Source organism: Nicotiana tomentosiformis, chromosome 2 (assembly GCF_000390325.3).
Source record: "Nicotiana tomentosiformis chromosome 2, ASM39032v3, whole genome shotgun sequence".
NCBI classification, from domain to species: domain Eukaryota; kingdom Viridiplantae; phylum Streptophyta; class Magnoliopsida; order Solanales; family Solanaceae; genus Nicotiana; species Nicotiana tomentosiformis.
Window position 1 is genome coordinate 5,999,958 of NC_090813.1, and position 16,006 is coordinate 6,015,963.

A 16,006-nucleotide genomic window follows, 5' to 3' on the forward strand; every position below is an offset into this window, starting at 1 on the left:
CACCTGCGTAACCTGCCTAGTCCAGCGTTACCCGCACCTACGCACTACCCATTCGCACCTACGAGGCTTTCTTCCGCAGGTGCGAAAATAGCAGTAGCAGCAGCTCCAGCTGCAAATTCCAACTTTGACAATCCGTTAACCACCCGGAATCACCCCGAGGCCCTCGGGACCTCAACCAAAAATATAAACAAGTCATATATCAACATAAAAACTTAGTCGAACCTTCGAATCACTCAAAACAATATCCAAACACCAAATTACCCTCGGATTCAAGCCTAAGAACTTTTAAATTTCCAAATTCGGCAACCGATGCCGAAACCAACCAAACCACGTCCGAATGACCTCAAATTTTGGACACACGTCACAAATGACACAACAAACCTACTCCAACTTCCGTAATTCCATTCCAATCCCGATATCAAGTTTTTCACTGCTGACCGAAATCGCCAAATTTCCAATTTCGCCAATTCAAGCCTAATTCTACCACGGACCTCCAAATCACATTTCGGACACACTCCCAAGTCCAAAATTACCTAACGGAGCTAACGGAACCATCAGAATTCAAATCCGAGATTGTTTACACATAGGTCAACATTCAGTTGACTTTTCCAACTTAAGTTTCTAGTTAATAGATGTCTCAATTCACTCTGAAATCACTCCGGTCCCGAACCAACTAACCTGATGTTACGACCCAAAACTAACCCCTGTGCACAATTCAAATTCTTGAGGATATGCTCAGTGCCTGTGTGATGAAGTTTGGAGGATCATGGGACCGATACTTGCCACTTGGAGAGTTCGCTTACAACAACAGTTAACAGTCCAACATTCAGATGGAACCGTATGAGGCTTTTTATAGTAGGCAGTGCCGGTCCCCAGTGGGATGGTTTGAGCCGGGTGAGGCCTGATTGTTGGGTACAGATTTGGTCCAGGATGCTCTGGTTAAGGTGAAGGTGATTTAGGAGAGACTTCGCACAGCCCAGTCCAGGCAGAAGAGTTATGCAGACCGTAAGGTTCATGATTTGGCATTTATGGTTAGTGAGCGGGTCTTGCTTCGGGTATCGCCTATGAAGGGTGTCATGAGGTTCGGGAAGAAGGGCAAGCTGAGCCCGAGGTTCATTGGTCCTTTTGAGATATTGCGGTGAGTTGGGGAGGTTGCTTATGAGCTTGCCTTGCCTCCCAGCCTAGCAGGAGTTCACCCGGTATTCCACGTGTCTATGTTCCGGAAGTATCACGATGATCCGACTCATGTATTAGATTTCAGCTCTGTCCAGTTGGACAAAGATCTATCTTATGTTGAGGAGCCAGTAGCCATTTTGGACAAGCAGGTTAGAAAGCTAAGGTCAAAGAATATTGCTTCAGTAAAGGTCTAGTGAAGGGGTCAGCCGGTCGAGGAGGTGACTTGGGAGACCGAGCAGGATATACGCAGCCAGTACCCTCATCTTTTCACAGTTTCAGGTATGTCTTTATACTCGTTTGAGGACGAACGATTGTTTTAAGAGGGGGAGGATGTAATGACCCGGCCGGTCGTTTTGAGAGTAATAGACCCGATACCCTATTAACTATTTTCCCCAAATCTTTTTCTGCTATTGTGACTTGCCGGGATGATTGGTTTTGAGTTTCGGAGTGTTTTGGGACACTTAGTCCCTAAATGAGAGCTTAAGCCTTAGTATTTGGACCATAGTCGGAACTATATAAAGACGACTCCGGAATGGAATTCTGTCGGTTCCGTTAGCTCCGTTAGGTGATTTTGGGTTTAGGAGCATGTCCGGATTGTGTTTTGGAGGTTCGTAGCTCATTTAGACTTGAAATGGCGAAAGTCGAATTTTTGGAGTTTTGGGCCGGTAGTGAAATTTTTTGATATCGGGGTCGTTTTCCGATTCCGGAAGTTGGAGTAGGTCTGTAATGTTGATTATGACTTGTGCGCAAAATTTGAGGTCAATCGGACGTGATTTGATAGGTTTCGACATCGATTGTAGAATTTTGAAGTTTCAACTTTTTTAAAATTGAATTGGAGGGTGATTCGTGATTTTTGCGTTGTTTGATGGGATTTGAGAGCTCGACTAAGTTCGTATGGTGTCTTAGGATTGGTTGGTATGTTTGGTCGAGGTCACCGGGGCCTCAGGTGTGTTTCGGATGCTTAACGGGTGAAAGCTTGGACTTAGAGGAATTTCTGATTTTGTTTGCTGGTTCTGGTGTTTTCGCACCTGCGGTGGGGAGTCCGCAGGTGCGACCTCGCAGAAGCAAGACTTGCAGGCGCAGATGCGAGAAAGGTGTCCGCAAGTGGGAAGCTGGGGGATTAAGTGAGTTGCGCAGGTGCGGCTCCTTGGACCGCAGGTGCGGTCGCGCGGGTGCGAGAAAATGGCCGCAGGTGCGAAAAACCTGGGCATAAACCATAAATAGAACCCTTCGCGATTTTGGTGCATTCTTCAACATTTTTATTAGGTTTTTGGAGATTTTGGGAGAGATTTGAAGAGGGAATCAAGGGGGTTTCGTTGAGGTAAGTTACTTGAGCACTAATACTTGTATATATGGTGATTTTTCGTTGTTTAATCATGGTAATTAGTGAAAATGAGGGGTTAGGGCTTGGAATTTTTGGAAAGTAATTTAAGGATTTGAAGACCAAACGATGTCAGATTTTGATGAATTTGGTATGGTTAGACTCGTGAGTGAATGAGCTTTCTAGTTTTGTAGATTTTGTCGGATTTCGAGACGTGGGCCGGGGGGTCGGTTTGAGCCAATTTCGGGGTTTGGTCTAATTTTGAAGCTTTTCTTGTGGAATTCATTCCATTAGCGTATATTAATGGTATTATACTGATTGTTAATAGATTTGGAGCATTTGGAGGCCGAGTCTAGAGGCAAGAGCATTGCGGGGTAGAGATTTGACCGGTTTGAGGTAAGTAACGATTGTAAATCTAGTCCTGAGGGTATGAAACCCTAGATTTTGTATCATTCTACTATTTTTAGTGACGCACATGCTAGGTGACGGGCGTGTGGGCGTACACTATTGGGGATTTGTGACTTGGTCCATCCCGTAGCAACTGTAAAGTTGCATACTTTGTTGAAACCATATGATACTTATATGTTTTAGAAAGAATTTCTGTAAATTGGGCTGAATGCCATGTTTGGGCCTTGCACCAATGCTGTTTGGACCCTTAGGGGCTGTTTCTCACCATCCTCTCATTGTTTTCGATTGAAAATCTATACTCAGTCATGTTTATACTTGTTTACCGCATAACTCTGTTTTATGACTCTATTTTGATTCATATAAATGTTTTGGGCCGAATGCCCTGTTTTACTGAAATGCCCGAGTGGCTTGAGAGGTTTATGACTGAGTGAGGTCAATGGCCTGATTTGTGTGGATGAGTGTAGATCGGGGCTGCCCGCCTGCAGCATACTTTATTATTATGGCACGTGAGTTGTCCGTGCAGATTATAGCGCTTGGGCTGAAGGAGCCCCTCCGGAGTCTGTACACACCCCAGTGAGCACAGGTACCTACTGAGTGCGAGTGCCGAGTGCCGAGTGCTGAGTGACTGGGAGGCATAAGTGATTGTGAGGTATGCCCGAGTGGTAAGAGTGATTGTGAGGTATGCCCGAGTGGCAAGAGTGATTGTGAGGTTTGCCCGAGGGGCTGTTTATGATTTCATCATTTTTCCTCACCTTTGCATTTTTCCTCTATCTGAAAACTGTTGAAAAATATCTTTAAATGATTTTTACTGGAACTGGGTTAAACGAGATGTTTTGATTTAAATCCTGATTTTTAAAAGCATGTGGTATTTTACTGAGATTTTCCGATATGAATGTTATATGCTTTATTGCTCGTCACTACTGCTCAGTCTTTATTTATTGTTGTTACTTACTGAGTTGGCGTACTCACATTACTCCCTGCACCTTGTGAGCAGATTCAGGTGTAGCTGGTCACGGTAGCGGTTATTGAGTGTTCTGGTTGCAGATTTTCTTGGATATAGCAAGGTAGTTGTTTGGCAATCGCAGCCCCTGCTCTTCTCCCTCTTATCTTCCTCTAGTTGTATTTAGCTATTTTCCAGGCTGAGTTAGCCTTGATATTGTTAGACAGATTGTAGCAGATGCTCATGACTAGTGACATCCCGATGTCGGGCTTTTCCTTCCGCACTTTTATTTTGATTGGAACTCATTTACGAAGGTTTTTATGTTAAATAACCTTGAAATTATCTTTAAAATAAAAATATCGGTTTGTTTTGGAAATGAGTCGGCTTGCCTAGTTCCAACTACGCTCCAAATCCTAAGGCTTACGCTCTCATTTAGGGACTAAGTATCCCAAAATACTCCGAAACTCAAAACCAATCATCCCGGCAAGTCACAATAGCAGAAAAAGATTTGGGGGAAACAATTAATAGGGGATCAGGGCTATTACTCTCAAAACGACCGGCCGGGTCGTTACACCCGATATAACATACTATAGCTGAATAACACAGAAAGAAGTAGAAATGGGGAAAACGGGGCTATAACTCTCGAAACGACCGACCGGGTCGTTATATCCTCCCCCTCTTAAACATCTGTTTGTCCTCGAACGGGTCTAGAAACATACCTGGAGTCTCGAATAGGCGTGGATATCTGCTCGGCATCTCCCGCTCGGTCTCCCAGGTGGCCTCCTCCACAGGCTGACCTCTCCATTGCACCTTCATTGAAGCTATATTCTTTGACCTCAACCTTCGAACCTGCCGATCCAAAATAGCCACCAGCACCACATCATAAGTCATATCACCCTCCAACTGAACCGTGCTAAAATCCAAAACATGGGATGGATCTCCAATATACTTCCGGAGCATGGAAACATGAAACACTGGATGCACACTCGACAAGCTGGGTGGTAAGGCAAGCTTATAAGCCACCTCTCCTATCCTCTGAAGTACCTCAAAAGGCCCAATAAATCGGGGGCTCAACTTTCCCCTCTTCCCAAACCTCATAACACCCTTCATGGGTGATACCTTCAGTAAGACCTTCTCCCCAACCATAAAAGACACATCATGGACCTTCCCATCCGCGTAGCTCTTCTGCCTAGACTGCGCTATGCGAAGCCGCTCCTGAATCAATTTCACCTTATCTAATGCGTCCTGGACCAAATCTGTACCTAAGAGCTTAGCCTCACCCGGCTCAAACCATCCAACTGGAGATCTACACCTCCTCCCATATAAAGCCTTGTACGGAGCCATCTGAATACTCGACTGATAACTATTGTTATATGCAAACTCCGTGAGTGGCAGAAACTGGTCCCATGAACCCCCAAAGTCAATGACACAAGCACGCAACATGTTCTCTAATATCTTAATAGTGCGCTCGGACTGCCCGTCCATCTAAGGGGGAAAAGCTGTGCTCAACTCAACCTGAGTACCCAACTCTCGCTGTACGGCCCTCCAAAACTGTGATGTGAACTGAGTAACCCTATCTGAAATGATGGAAACTGGGACACCATGCAGGCGGACGATCTCTCGGATGTAAATCTCAGCCAACCGCTCTGAAGAGTAAGTAGTACCAACTTGAATGAAGTGCGCTGACTTGGTCAGCCAATCCACAATAACCCAAATAGCATCGAATGTCCTCGAAGTTCGTGGGAGCCCAACTACAAAGTCCATGGTGATCCGCTCCCACTTCCACTCTGGGATATCTAATCTCTGAAGCAAGCCACCTCGTCTCTGATGCTCATACTTAACCTGCTGACAGTTGAGACACCTAGCCACAAACCCAACTATATCCTTCTTCATCCGCCTCCACCAATAGTGCTGCCTCAAATCCTGGTACATCTTCGCGGCACCTGGATGGATAGAATACCGCGAGCTGTGGACCTCCTCAAGAATCAACTCTCGAAGCCCATCTACATTAGGCACACATATCCGGCCATGCATTCTCAGCACGCCATCATCACCAATAGTCACATCCCTAGCATCACCTCTCCGAACCCTATCCTGAAGAACGAGCAAGTGGGGGTCATCATACTGACGCTCCCTGATACGGTCATAAAGAAAAGACTTGGAGACCACACAAGCCAATACCCGACTATGCTCCGAAATATCCAATATGATAAGATGGCCCGCTAAGGCCTGAACATCCAATGCCAAATGTCTCTCTGCTGCTGAAAGATATGTTAAACTCCCCAAACTCTCTTCCCGGTGACTCAAAGCATCGGCCACCACATTGGCCTTCCCCGGATGGTACAAAATAGTGATATCATAGTCCTTAAGAAGCTCCAACCATCTCCGCTGACACAAATTAAGATCCTTCTGCTTTAATAGATACTGCAGACTCCGGTGATCAGTATAGATCTCACAATGAACCCCATACAAATAATGACGCCAAATCTTCAAGGCGTGAACAATGGTTGCTAACTCAAGATCATGGACAGGATAGTTCTTCTCATGGGTCTTTAACTAGTGCGAGGCATAGGCAATCACCCTACCCTCCTGTATCAAAACACAACCAATGCCTATCCTCGAGGCATCACAATACACGGTGTAAGAACCTGAAGCTGATGGAAGAACTAACACTGGAGCTGTGGTCAAAGCAGTCTTGAGCTTCTGAAAGCTCTCCTCACATTCATCCGACCACCTGAATAGAGCACCCTTTTGGGTCAATTTGGTCAAGGGTGATGCAATAGATGAAAATTCCTCCACAAAGCGACGGTAATAACCCGCCAAACCAAGAAAGCTCCTAATTTATGTGGCTGAGGATGGTCTGGGCCAACTCTGCACCACCTCTATCTTCTTCGGATCCACCTGAATACTCTCACTGGACACCACGTGCCCCAAGAGTGCTACTGAACTGAGCCAAAACTCACATTTGAAGAACTTTGGATAAAGCTTCTCCACTCTCAATCTCTGTAATACAATCCTCAAATGCTGAGCGTGCTCCTCCTGGCTACGAGAGTACACCAGGATGTCATCAATGTAAGCACGTAATTTTTGACCCGCACAACTTTTAAAAATATTTACTTATTTTTATTTTTAATAGGATTTCAGTCAACTTTTAGTTTTAAATTGTAAAACATAAGTTTAAAAAAAACACAAAAATAGTTTTATAACGTTTTTTAGCTTATTAGTATTTTATAATATTTATAACATTTAAAAAAATACTAAAAATATTTTCATTTTTATATATATAACTTTAATAATTTATTCTTATTAATTAAGATTAATTAGTATATATTGGTAGTATTTTTATTTTTATTTTTATTCAATGAGAGAATTGAATTTGAGCCAATTGGGAGCTTATTTTTGAATTTTAGTGGCCCAGCAAGACAAATGACCATTCTTCCCAATTCCTTTTAGCCCAAACCCTTTTCTCACCCATAAAACCCCTCCCTTAATCATAGCCTTTCAATTAATCTAATCCAATGGCCCATACTCCTTTACCCTACAACATAAAAGCCAATTCTTTCACAAATAAAAACCTAATCCCTACACTCCCTAGCCAGCTACACCCCTCCCCCCACCCACAAAGACTCCTAACAGCCGCAACCTTCACAAAAAAAAAAAAAGAAGGCAAAGAGTGAAAGAAAAAGGAACGAAGGGGAGATTAAGGGAACAAAGGAAGGGGAAAGAGAATTGGAAATCAGCAACAAAAGAGGGGGGGGGGGGATTTCCTTTCCTTTGAAATTCAAATTTGTCTTCTGATTCTATTCAACAGTTCTTAGTTTACTCCTGTCATTTGTCTTACCGAAGCACCCAAAATTAAACCAGTTTGGAGGATTGGTCAGTTTCAAGCTCTAAAATTGTTATTAAGATGTTCAAAGAGAGATTATTATGCATTAATGGATCCCTCTAGTTCACAACATCATCACCAAATTCCCAAACGAGTTAAAGTGAGGTTGCCGTTCGAAGTACGTTCGAGGTGTGGTCCGTGATTCCGTTCGAGTTCGACCGCCATTTCAAATTTTGCTCGTAGCTGCGTTATTCTGTCCGTTGTAATTTGCTGGACATTTTCGTCAATTGAAAGATTATTTAAGGTCCACTTCTATTCTTTCTCTTGTCAGCTTATTCTCCTTAAATTGATGTATGGTTGTTAAATAAAGTTATTCTTCTTATGAATGTTGTTACTGTATCTAAATGTTTAATTATGGTAAGAATGCACGTTACTCTGTAGATATTATTTTGGATTTCATTAGTCATGCTTAAATTAGTACTTATTAACCAATCCACTTTAAAGGTTATTATACTGTTACAAAGGTAATTGAAGTAGGCCATGGGCATAATCTAGTTATGAAGATATCGGAGCCATGCATTGCTTGTTAGAAATTAAAGATTTGTGAGATTTTAGCGCTACTGGGTTGTGGGGTTTGTATAAGTTTACTTGGATTGGTTAGAGCTTGATTAAAAATGGGCCATGAGTTTATCCTTGGATTATCATGAATTAAGCTTCAAATTTCTCGCCGTCCAGACTGAGTTGTGAGTGACATTAATTTAATCCGCATGTTTTACATGTATGCCTTTTGTGTTTAAATTCTAGCCGACTATCTCATCTTGTAAAATCTATGTCTGTATTAGTTAATTGTCAATTGTGAGGCATTCTTTATTCTTTGGACATTTAAGTTCTTCCAAAAAAGTGATCTCAATGTTTAAAATCACATTTCTTTCCAACAACATCATATCCATAACTCTTGGCCTCACACTCGTCTCAAATCTAGACAACATATATTTTAAACCTCGTAGTTTGCTCTAAGCACGTAATAAAATCATCGTGACTATGGGTACGATTCTCGTGGCATAGTCATGATACGTAATCCCCAATTCGAGTGTGCGTTTCACGTGACTTGATCATAACTTCAAATAATAATAAAATTAACATGTTGTAGATCGCGGGTGCGTTTCACGTGACATGGTTTGCAATGTGTACAAAACAAACGAGTTGCGACATTGCGACTTGTTCAAACAAATTCCATAAATAATTAAAAGCGGTTAGAACTTAAAAATGCACAATAAGATTTAAATATGTATTAAATCAGATAATTAGGCCAATTATTAATAGTTGAGCGACCGTACTAAAAGCAAGGAACTCGGAAGTGCCCCACACCTTCTCCCGGATTAACAGAATTTCTTACCCGATCTTTTCTGTTCGCAAACCATAAAAAATAGAGCCAATTTTCCCGATTTGGGATTACAAAATAAACCGGTGACTTGTGACACCATAAATTATTTCAAGTGGAGACTGTGAATAAATAAATAATCTTATTTCGAATTATGTCACTTTAATTGAAAAAACTCCCTATTTCCCTATCCCCATCGGGAAAAAGGAGGTGTGACAGCTTTGGCGACTCTGCTGGGGAAAAAGAACCCAGAACTTCTGGTTTAGGGTTCAGAATTCGAGCTTAGAATAACTGTTATGCTTGGTTTTCTTGTGATTGTCTGATATTACGTATTTGGGCCTAATGTGCTAATTGCCGCTCATTTACCGCTTTGATATTCTGTGAACTGTATATAAACTGTTACGACACCCTTCTTCTCTCTGAGTCTTCTAAATCTTCTGGGAAGCGCACGCTGGCGTGGCTTCTTTTCTGTTAGAGTGTCATATCAATAATTTTAGAACGAGGATCGGATCAGTTACAAAGTCGGATGGCCTTTTGGTTCCCGGTATGTTGCCCCCTCGCTCGAGTTATTCGCTCGGGTAAGCCAGGTCTAGAACAATACACCCAGGTTTAAAATCTAGAATAACATAACCTTATACCGGATCCCTAGTAGATACGCTTGTTTGCATCACGTGCATTTGACTTTGGGGATTCAACACAGGGGTTGGGTCCTTCTAGGACAGGTGTACCCCAAATTAAAAGACCATCCTGATACATCTTACGTGCTACTTGTATATTTGTTTGTTTGACTTGCATGTTGATTGGATTCTAGAATAGGAAAAGAAAATCAAGAAAAATAGGAGAGAGAAAATTGACTCGATTCCTGAAAATACCGGTATTTGAAAAAAAAAGAAGAAAAAAGATCTTGAAACTCTGCCGAATTTTTAAAAGGTTGTCGCAAATGAGTCCAAATTTTCAAAAATGACATTTTCCCCGATCCTGAAAAACTGGACGAACTACGCGGGTTTGATTCTTATCGGATGTGAGATACGTAGGCAAACTTCATCGGTTCCGGCCCCCAATTTTCAAAAAATCCAAAAATATTTTCTTTTAATTTCTTCCTTAGAAGTCTTTCCTTAAAAAATTCCAAATAAAAAAATTTAAAACCAAAAATATTTTCTTTCTTTTTAGAAGTCTTTCATTCGAAAAAGAAAATCAAAACAAAATTCATAAATATTTTTTTTTTCTTCTTTAGAAGTCTTTCTACGAAAAAAAAATCAAAATTCAAAGAAAAATATTTTCTTTCTTCTTTAGAAGTCTTTCTTTTCAAAAATTTCCAACAAAAAAAAACATCCAAAATTCAAAAAAAGAGTTAGTTTATTTCCTTTATTCCTGATTTTTTCGAACTACACAATATCTGATTCATGTTCCAACATGATACGTAGGCAACCCACATCAGGTTCGATCGAATGATTTAAAAAAAAAATAAAAAGAAAAAAAAAGAGAAAAAGGAAAAAAAGAGCGTTTATTCTAACATGCTTGTTGTTTTGAAATAAAAGCTAGTCAAAGGTGGTCGGTTTGTTGTTTTGCGATGGCAAGTCACAAAAACAATCCAAGATCTCTCGGAAATAAAAGCATCTTCTCAACCAATGGAACAAGCACCATTGTTGTTGATCTAAGGTCACGAAAAGGCGAGTAGCCAATTTGGCGGTGAAAAATCAAAAATGGAGGCAAATGTGGGGTTAACTTTACCAGATTTGAGCAATAGGACATGGCCTGCTCGGGGTGATTGTCAAAATTTGAGTGTTGAATCCAAAACAATCAACATGGTTAAATGCCGTAGTAATGCTGATGTGCGAATGTGGCTAAGATGCCGCTTAGTAACTGGAAAGTCACTCCTCTTTTGGCCATGATAGCTTATTTTGTCGTCTTTTCTTCTTCTTTTTGTGATTGAACCCTGCTATCCTTTATTCAATAAAAAGTAGTTAGTCATTTGGTGTCCATTTTTTTTGCATAATTCTTTTTACTAGTTCTAGTGACATGACATGCATGCAAAAATTTTGGCCAGACCTTATAAAACTAATTTAGTCTTGAATTAGATAAACGTGAGATAGAGACACTTTTGAAGATGAATAGAGACATGAAACATTTGGAAAATAAGCATGAACCAAGTTTACATGGAACAAAATCAGTCATGCTCATAATAGTTAAGGATCTCTACCTCTTGAATCATTGAGGAGATCAGGCTTAAGGATGATCGGACGGGTTGAAGTCTGTGTAGCACTAAAAGACAAAGTGTTTTCAAAAGAAGGTGTATTTCAGACAACTTGAAATGGATCAGTTTAGTGGCAAAATAAATCTTCTACATTAAGAGAAAACCCAATAAAAAGTCATCCAAATTTATAGGGGTTATTCATTGTGAGGAAAGTATTGCTCATACAGCTTTACACTGAAAAAGACCCAAGAAGACAGACATGTTCATCAATGTTGTAATTGTGAAGGACTAATATGATTGGCATTCTCGAGGCTGGGAGGCCCTTTTTCTGCTACCCAAATACTTTATACCATTTGTTACCCTTTTTGAGCCTGTATTATTTCCTTTGACCACCCTCTTTTGGAATCAAATTTTGAGTCAAAAGTCAAAAAACAAAAATAAAATAAAAGTCCATGCCCCAATAGTACAAATTGGGGCAACTCTTAGAAAGTTCAAGTAAAAAAAAAAAAAAAAAAAGTCAAAGGCCCATGCCCCCAGAAAATAAAAGTCGGGGCAGCTTGTTTTGAAAAAAAAAAAGAAAAAGAAAAAAAAAAGACAAAAAAAAAGATGAAAAAATTTAGTTAGGTCAGATGTTTGAACTACGTTAGACCTGATTCCTTTAAAAAAAGGATACGTAGGCAGCCTTACACGGTTCGGTCCAACCAAATAAGAATTCAAAAAAAAAATAAAAATCCCCAGTATCAGAAACTGGGGCAAACATTTTATTTCACTTTTGAAAGAGTCGATTCCAAGAGTTGTAAAGTGTACAACCCATCATATTGAGTCTACTTAGAGCCTCCACGCCGACCCTTCTTTCCAATCCTATCCAAAAACCTTCCAAATAAAGACCTCCCGATATGCCTTCAAGAATGCCAAGAGACGCATGCAAAGAGCAGCAGTTGTCACACGACATAGAACACTATCAAGTTGCTCACAAAAAAAAAAGAGAGTCTTACTAGTAAAAACCCTCACGGGCACTGTAAGACGACGGTAAGCAGAGATGAATAAATGAGAGAGACTTGTTGGTGAAAACCCCTCGGGGCACCACTAGTCGAAAGTGAGTCATGAAGTTGATGCAAAGGATTGGCATGAGCAAGCCCGACTTCAAAGGTCATAAGAATGGTAAAAGGAAAGATTGGATTAGTTTGGTAGATCGGCCATTAAGTCCAAAATGCATGTCATGATCATTAAGGCTAGTTACCGCAAAATAAAAAGAAAAAAAAAAGAAAAAGAAAAAAAAACTCTTCCTTTTGTCCTTCTGATAGGGGCATTTCTTGTTAATACTTATTTCTTTACATAACTGTGTCCTTCACTCTGAGTCAGTCCTTGTCAAAACAAGAAAGAAATGATTTCAAAATCTGCTACCAGCTTTTCAGTTGCACAAAGTAAATTTGGCCAGCACACTCAGTTTTTACAGTCAACATGCATTGAGGATTCATGCAAAGGCTTCCCCCCCAAAAGACTCTTGTCCGCCTATTCGGGTAAAGCAAGCAAAGATAACCTCAAGGTTAATCAGAGATTCTCTGTAGTACCGAACAATGACTATGAAGTGTGCACATCGTGCAAAAGGCTCTTACCAGTTGTGATTCTCTCTGACAGACAAATTGCTCCAAAAGCAAAGCCATTCAAGATATCAGAAAAGGTTATCCAAGAAAAGAAATCTCTTTTTTGAGATAAGGCTGACTGAGCCACAAATACAAATGGTACTGGGTGTGAAACAATCAGGGTTGATGTAGAGTAAAATGTCTCTCGAAACTGACTCAAGCTGATTGAGCAAAAGCCAAGCTGCCCAAGACTCAAGGCCACAAACCGATCACCACTTTTAAAACTGATAAATTTTCTCCTAGGATAGAAATCTTAGTCTGATGAATCTTTTTCCTAAGATAACAAAAAAAAAGACCTAGTCTGATGAATTTTCTCCTAGGATCGAAATCTTAGTCTAATGAATCTTTCTCCTAAGATAAGAAAACTTAGTCTGATGAATCTTTCTCCTAAGATAGAAGACCCAGTCTGATGAACTTTCTCCTAAGATAGAAATCTTAGTCTGATGAACTTTCTCCTAAGATAGAAATCTTAGTCTGATGAATCTTTCTCCTAAGATAACAAAAAAAAGGACCTAGTCTGATGAACTTTCTCCTAGGATCAAAATCTTAATCTGATGAATTTTTCTCCTAAGATAGAAAACCTAGTCTGATGAATTTTCTCCTAGGATAGAAATCTTAGTCTGATGAATCTTTCTCCTAAGATAACAAAAAAAAAGGACCTAGTCTGATGAACTTTCTCCTAGGATCAAAATCATAGTCCAATGAATCTTTCTCCTAAGATAGAGAACCTAGTCTGATGAATTTTCTCCTAGGATAGAAATCTTAGTCTGATGAATTTTTCTCCTAAGATAGAGAACCTAGTCTGATGAATTTTCTCCTAGGATAGATATCTTAGTCTGATGAATCTTTCTCCTAAGATAACAAAAAAAAAGGACCTAGTCTGATGAACTTTCTCCTAGGATCAAAATCTTAGTCTGATGAATCTTTCTCCTAAGATAGAAAACCTAGTCTGATGGATTTTCTCCTAGGATAAACGTCTTAGTCTGATGAATCTTTCTCCTAAGATAATAAAAAAAAGGCCTAGTCTGATGAACTTTCTCCTAGGATAAAAATCTTAGTCTGATGAATCTTTCTCCTAAGATAACAAAATCTTAGTCTGATGAATCCTTCTCCTAAGATAGAAAACCTACTCTGATGAATTTTCTCCTAGGATAAATGTCTTAATCTGATGAATCTTTCTCCTAAGATAATAAAAAAAGACCTAGTCTGATAAACTTTCTCCTAGGATAGAAATCTTAGTCTGATAAATCTTTCTCCTAAGATAACAAAAAAAAGGACCTAGTCTGATGAATTTTCTCCTCGGATACAAAGTCTTAGTCTGATGAATTTTTTTCCTAGGATCGAAGTCTTAGTTTGATGAACTTTCTCCTAGGATAGAAGTCTTAGTCTGATGAATCTTTCTCCTAAGATTAAAACCTAGTCTGATAAATTTTCTCCTAGGATAATAATTTTAAAAAAAAAGGGAAGTCTGGATTTTTTTTTTTAAAAAAAGAAGGTCAATTTTTAGTTTTCTTAAGTTATCAATCTTTAGTTTTCTTGAAATTAGGGGTCCCGCCTGGAGAATAGGGCCAGTTTTTAGTTTAGTCAAGCTTAGTTTATAGTTTTCCTCAAGCTCAATCTCAAATCTAGAAGACACACTTCCTAGTTTGGTTTTTTCAGATTTTTATTTCTTTAGGAGACGCACTTCCTAATTTTAGGTTAAAGGTTTCACCCCTAGGAGACACACTTCCTAATCTGGGTCTTTCAGGATATACTTTTAGGAGACGCACTTCCTAAATTAAGATTTCGCCCCTAGGAGACGCACTTCCTAATTTTGTTAGCAGACGCATTTGCTAGTCTAAATTTTCTTGGTTTTACTCACAGGAGACGCACATCCTAGTCGAGTCTTTAATTTTACTCTCATCATTGCATCCTTCATCAATAGCATAGGTGATTTATAGTTCTGCTAATAACTCACAAATCTTCCTAGTGTAAACTGGGGCAGAAAAGTTTTCTTTTGTTGTTTCCGTTTTGCTGTAGTAGCAGGCGCCCACCTGGAGAATGAGGGAATTCATTTCAAGTTTCAAGTCAGTTGCAGACACCCACCTGAAGAACAAGGGAAGTCATTTCAGAATTCAATTCAAGTTAGAAGTAGCAGAAGCTCGCCTCAAGAATGCGAGTCGACAGTCCGAGATGACCAAAGGAAGAAGTTTCAATCCAGAATAAAAGAAAAGAAAAAAAAAAAAGAGAAGTGAATCCAAAATACAGAAGCCGATGAAAGATGTGAACTGCTCAAGACATGGCTGAAGTCACGAGCACTGCATGTCCGGTCTTGATCCGAAGAAGCCAAAGAAGATGAATCTGCACCTGCAGCTAGCAAGCATCAGGGTTCAAATCAAAAGTCTGCATGAAGAACCATTCAAGATTCAAGATCAAGCTTCAGAAGACTTATAGATAGGAATCTTGTAACTCATAGCTGACAGACTTAGTTAGTCTTTTCCGTTTTTGATTTTGATGTAATAACAAGACCGCGGACTGGAACCTCGACGAAACGGTACCTCACTCGACTCTCTCATCCTCTCCACACACTACATCACTCCATTCAGTTCTGAACTACACGTGGCCTAATTCCTTTATAACCAAGGATATGTAGGCAGCTCAGATACCAGGGCTCGGTCACAATCTTTTATCAATCTTTGTTTCGTGTTGAATAAGCATCGGGTCATAAATCAATTACGTTGCTTATTGTTCTTTGCTCCGAAAACTCTGCATGTTTCCAAGCAAAGAGGGGCAGCTATAAGCACGTAATTTTTGACCCGCGCAACTTTTAAAAATATTTACTTATTTTTATTTTTAATAGGATTTTAGTCAACTTTTAGTTTTAAATTATAAAACATAAGTTTTAAAAAAAACACAAAAATAGTTTATAACGGTTTTTTAGCTTATTAGTATTTTATAATATTTATAACATTTAAAAAAATAATAAAAATATTTTTATTTTTATATATATAACTTTAATAATTTATTCTTATTAACTAAGATTAATTAGTATATTTTGGTAGTATTTTTATTTTTATTTTTATTCAATGAGAGAATTGAATTTGGACCAATTGGGAGCTTATTTTTGGATTTTAGTGG

General features: G+C 39.6%; 2 long non-coding RNA genes across 4 annotated transcripts; one reads left to right on the forward strand and one right to left on the reverse strand.

The window, feature by feature from the left end:
• Positions 1-8,577: 8,577 nt before the first annotated feature.
• LOC138906361 (uncharacterized) lies at positions 8,578-14,365 on the forward strand. The gene is made up of 2 exons (XR_011413626.1): positions 8,578-13,258; positions 13,399-14,365. It is a non-coding gene; the product is annotated as an uncharacterized lncRNA (long non-coding RNA).
• LOC138906360 (uncharacterized) lies at positions 13,448-14,869 on the reverse strand. Of its 3 annotated transcripts, XR_011413624.1 has the most exons (4): positions 14,751-14,869; positions 14,306-14,514; positions 13,765-13,833; positions 13,448-13,470 (listed from the first exon to the last, which is right to left on the reverse strand). It is a non-coding gene; the product is annotated as an uncharacterized lncRNA (long non-coding RNA). The 3 variants fall into 3 exon arrangements; XR_011413623.1 differs by lacking the exon at positions 13,448-13,470 and having other exon boundaries at positions 13,723-13,833; XR_011413625.1 differs by lacking the exons at positions 13,448-13,470; positions 13,765-13,833 and adding an exon at positions 13,974-14,015.
• Between the last annotated feature and the right edge of the window lie 1,137 nt (positions 14,870-16,006).